General features: G+C 41.1%; 1 pseudogene; it reads right to left on the minus strand.

Annotated features, from left to right (window-relative positions):
* Nucleotides 1-2,147: 2,147 nt before the first annotated feature.
* LOC142439995 (protein angel homolog 2-like) lies at nucleotides 2,148-3,147 on the minus strand (annotated as a pseudogene).
* Between the last annotated feature and the right edge of the window lie 2,435 nt (nucleotides 3,148-5,582).

A 5,582-nucleotide genomic window follows, 5' to 3' on the forward strand; every position in this document is an offset into this window, starting at 1 on the left:
TGGTCAAGTCCCTTGTGCCTGCCTTGAGTGTTGGGCTGAAGCTGTACAAAAATCAATACAAATAAGGTTTCCTTTTTAAAGAGATTTTGGTGACCTCAAGAGGTCAGGGCTGAGTAGAAAATCCAAGAAGACTAGTTATTTGCACCTAAACCCCAGGGAGAAAAGGAGTAAATTTTCTGATTTCAAGGAGAGGAAAGCAACCCAATTTGCTCAACTCAAGGATATAATTAGCTGACAAGTGTTTTTGAGAGAGACAAGTTCCTCTTCAACAGATTTTATATCCCCGAGCTGAGAAAACGACAGAGCGAAGTCAAGATCATTTGAAAAGGACTAATTATAACAGTCTCACCTTTGAATTGACACTAAGTGGGTGGCAGAGGTGGAAACACCCTTGTAATTTCAATATTTTCAGGTTGATAAAATGAAGACTGGGAGGTGGGGTGGGGATGGACATATTTTTAGCACTTAGCATGTTGACAGCCGCTGATTTCAAACTAAGCACCGATTCCAGCGCCCGCTGGCCCTCGGGTGTCTGAGACAAGAGCTTTAATGGAACTTTCAAGTCCTCTGGCTTCCCCCTTGGGTTTCCCTGTGTAGAACTTTTGGGGAATTAGGTTTTCCATTCTCATTTGTATACACCGATCTCTGCAACATTCTGTGAATCCTAACTCATCCCAGGTCACCCATTTTCTCATACTGTCCCCTGGTCTCCAGAGCTTCCTCTCTCACGGTAGCTCCTGTGGTTCCACCTCTTCTCTCCTCTAGTCTGGCCCACCACTTGTCTCATGTTCTTGGGTTCTTGAAGGATTACTGTTACATCAGTAGATTTAGAGTCCCTGGAGGGTTAATGCCCTTGACTGATAACCAAAAGGCTGGAAATTCAAGCTCACACAGAGAAGCCCCAGAGGACACGTCCAGAGAACTGCTTCTGAAAAATGAGCCTTTGAGAACTCTGTGAGTATAGTTCTACTCTGATACCCGTGGGCTTTCCACGAGAGGGTTGACTTGATGGTAACTCATCCACCAAGGTGCTTGGCTACATATTAACAGAGGGCGTCTTAAAACACACAGAGAAAGTTTTTGGTGTGTAAAAGTTTTGGTAAAAAGGTTTTATCTATTTATTTATTTTTGTAGTTCTCTAAATGTTGACTGTTGCCCTCCTCCTCCACCATGACCGGCATAGACTTTCCTGCTTCTTTCCATCCAACTAGGACCCAGCAGGTGTGATGGTAGGCTCAGGCATAGGATCAGTATTTTGTTCTGTTGCGCAGAGCATTGCATACGTCGGAACTGACTCAATGGCACCGAACAAAACACCGACTCACACACCATAAGCACAGGGCCCGTAATACACGCTGTTTTGTCTACATTTGTATAAGATAGAAGGTTGCAAACAATTGCCCGTTTGCACTTCTACTCTCCTGTCATTTCATGGTAAATAGTTGGATGTGATTTTTTTAGAAAGAGGCACCCATCTTGTCCCTCCTGTGCACGAGACTGGGTCCCCACTGTTAGGTGTTGATTTAGTATATCTTTGGTTTTTCTTATCCAAGAAAAGAAATTCTATATTTTGTCTTTTGGTCTGTGATGCTTCTAAAAAAATCGCGAAATAGAAATGAATGAGAAATCCAGTGAGTTGGATTTCTTGGAAGTTTTTCTTCTTCATGTTTCCCTAGAAGCCCCAAGTGGAGTGGTTTTGAGGACTTCGCTACGGGATGGTTGAGTAAAACCTGTGAATAGCTACAGGACGGAAAAATATTCCAATGTTATTTTCACCACCCCTGGCTAAAAGTCAGGAGGCTTAGCTTCTTTGTTCAATTCACTCACCATTAGGTGTGTAACCGAAAGTTACTTAACTCTTTGTGTTGTCTCAAATTATTCATTAGGCTATTAACTTTCCCTTAAAAGCATCCCTCAGTTCCCTTGTCAACCTCTGGTAGGCTGTATCATGACCCCACAAAACATATCATGTCCTCATTCATGGAAGCTCGGAACCTTATGTAGCCAAAGACATGATTAAGTTAAGGATTTTATGATGGAGCAATTATCCTAGATTATTTGGGTGGACTCTTAATATAATCACATGCATCCTTTTAAAAAAATATAAAACGAATTCTTATTACTTTTTAAATTTTCTTTTTTAAAAATCAAGTTATCCTTGAGAAATACTTTTTAAGCTCAGCTAAAGTCGGCAAGTGCTGACTGTTGTTTCCAGAACTCCCAGCTGTCACGATGACCTCTGTTTTCTCAAGCTGTGTCTGTGTCAGATTGCCAGCTGTTTTTTCTACTTTTGGTACCTGCTGTACCTCATGCACACCATTCTGAGAGATACTTCGGTTTGGGGGCCAAGTTGGAATAGATAAAATTCTTTGTCCCATGAAGACTGTTCCTTTCCTATGGCAAGTCCTTCATAGTTCAATTTTCCTTCTTTTATAACAGTGTAGAGTGAAGAACCAGGGATGGAATTAAAGTCACCACACATCACTACAGGGCAGAAGCTACCATCTTTCTGGTGGGCAACACTGGAAATCTCTGCTAGTAGCATTGCCAACTGGGTCAGCTTAATATCTCCTCGCCTTGGGTTAAGGAGCAGATGTGTGTTCACGGTACAGGTCGCAGGAGAGGCAGCAGATGGGATTCCGAGTGGCAAGAGCCACACTCACCCAACACTGTCTCTGTCCAATGGAGGAATGTCAGGGTGGTAGAACTCCACTGGACTCACAGGTAAGAGCAAACACTCGGACTGTTTAAAGCAAATGGCACAGCCACCAGGTTTCCTTCCGGTCTGCATCTTGTATGCACAGTGATAACCCCGTGATTCCAAACTTGGCCTGGTCTCTGTTCCATAGCGGTCTGCTTGAACTTCTTGCAAACAAATACATCTGCATCAAAGTGTTTAATTTCTCTCTGAATATTGGGAAACCCAAAACTCCAGTGTAATGATGGCTGTCAGCGGTGTCTGTAGAAGTGTGACTTGTCTTCCAGTAAGTCTTGTGACAGTTATATTACAGGATGTCACTGCAAAGTCAAACTTGTTCTCATTGCTTCACAATTGGGTCGCCATTTTGGTCTCCTAGGATCTTCGTGTTTTCTTTATTATGGCTATATATAGATATATTCCCAATGCCGTTCTATTGTGCCTTCCATGTCAGGAGGCACAAGGGGGTCACAGCAGAGTAGGCAGATGATTCAAAGAAAGTGAGCATAGGCCTAATTGACTTTGTAGGATGCCTAATTCACTATGTCACACAAATCCTTCAAATACCACGTGAAAATGATAGGCAAGTTAACAGTGGTGTTCTCTTGATTGAAAAGCATTAGTGAAATATCAGAAGTCACAAATACAGTTTAACGAAGAGCATTTTCCTTGTTCACATCACCTTGGTGTTTTCTTACTTTGGATGACGACTCATCTCCCGCAGAGTTCATGCAGTAACTAGAGGGATGGATCAAAGAAGTCTTCAGTTTTAAGTACCGAAACTGAGTTCTAGACATAAACAAACGAACTGGTCTCCAATTGAGTGAAAAATGCCTACTGCTGAATATGGATGAGGAGCCCGCCAATAATGTCCAGGCCACCACTAGAAATATGTCGGTTCCAGCTACACCTCTGCAGATTCTCCCATGGCTGGTCCAGTCTCTGCCCAGACTCCTCGGGTGATGGGTTACCATGGGGTATCCTTTGAAAAGTCCACAGTTCCCCTGGGGAATGAATCGACCATCACACTGGTACTCAGAGCAGCTTTCTAGCACCGGCCTCAGGCCACCACACAGCGGTGTAGCCCTCCTCCCACAGCGCCATGCTTCCGTCCCCACTCGGCGGATGCTTCAAGGGCTCTGGCCCCGGGCTCAACTCCCACCTCGAGCTCAGACTCGGCGTCTCCATAACATTTACTTTTAATCAGTCTATTGTTACACATTTAAAAATTGCTATTTTCGAGATATGTGACAAAAATACTTTTCTAATATTGAAATAGGCATTTATTTGGTATAGAAATCCAATGTGTGATTTTAAAAAATCAGTTCGTTTCTAACAATTTTACCGACATACAATTCACACATCATACATTTCAACAACTAAATCGCATTCATAAGAGTTGTGCAGCCACCATCACGATTAATTCCAGGACATCGATTCTTCCTTGTCCTTGTGGTTCGCCTCCTACTCACTGCCAGCGTCCTCCTCTGCGATGGGCTGTTGACTCTACTAATCCACTTGTAGTCTCTACAGGTTTACCTAATTTGAGTTTCATATACACGAAATCATGTAAATCAAGATAGAATACAAATGGTGTGACAGCAATGACAAAAAGAAACCAGAACTATGACCTAATGTGCTAAATAAAATTATTCTTTGCTCATCCATTTGTTCCCTTTCTTAGCCTCATTATGGAATTTTATAATAAACGTCTATACATATCTCTCTATACAAAAAGGATTAAGATGTCATAGGAGTTCAATAATTAACTGTCTTAATCATTGACACAAGCCAAAACAAACAAACAAACAAAAAGCAGCAAAATCATATTCAGGACAGGTGAAATAAAGTATTGCCAGTAAGGACAAGTTATATGAAAACATTCACATTGTTTAAATCCAATATAAACAACTTGCAAACCTCGAAATTAACAGCATGGAATCATAAATCTGATAAGGTACTTGAAAGACAGTAATCAAGCATATAAAAATGCCACATGTAGGAAATATTGACTGCAAAATTAATTATCAAAAGAGAAAAACTGCATTCTTTCTAGGCAATTTCTGAAGCAAATGCCTTTTAAGAAGAAAGCTTCATAAAAGAGAGAATAATTAAAATTTAAAAAGCAATAGTTAAAGTTCAACTCCTGTTTTTATTTTTAGTTTTCCTTTAAGTCCATAAAGTTTTGGTACATACATTTTTTTAAGTATAGAATTAATTACAGACTTCATACTAAAAATATAGAAAAAGAATAGCTTTTACTTGTGTTTGTGAACTTTTATTCAACATCTAGCTGACCCCTAGTGGCATAGTATGTTAACTGCTGGTCAGCAGTTCAAAACCACCAGCCAGCCTCTCTGTGGGAAAGAGATAAGGCTTTCTATTCCTGTAAAGTTTGCCAATCTGATACCGGGAGGGTGGAGGGAAAGGGGGGTAGAAAGGGGGAACAGATTACAAGAACCTACATATAACCTCCTCCCTGGGTGACGGACAATGGAGAAGTGGATGAAGGGTGACGACAGACAGTGTAAGATATGACAAAATAATAATAATTTATAAATTATCAAGGGTTCATGAGGGAGGGGGGGAGGGAGGGGAAAAAGAAGGAGCTGATACCAAGGGTTCAAGTAGAAAGCAAATGTTTTGAGGATGATGAGGGCAACAAATGTACAAATGTGTTTGACACACAATAGATATATATGGATTGTGATAAGAGATGTACAAGCCCCCCAATAAATTGATTTTTTAAAAAAGTTTGCCAATCTCTGAAACTCAGCAGAGGCAGTTCTACTCTGTCCTACAAGGTCACTCTGTGTCCTAATCGACTCAGTGGCAGTGAATTTTGTTTGTTTGAGAGTGAGTGTTGTATGACTGTGGTAGTTAT

This window comes from Tenrec ecaudatus, chromosome 2, assembly GCF_050624435.1.
Source record: "Tenrec ecaudatus isolate mTenEca1 chromosome 2, mTenEca1.hap1, whole genome shotgun sequence".
Lineage (NCBI taxonomy): Eukaryota > Metazoa > Chordata > Mammalia > Afrosoricida > Tenrecidae > Tenrec > Tenrec ecaudatus.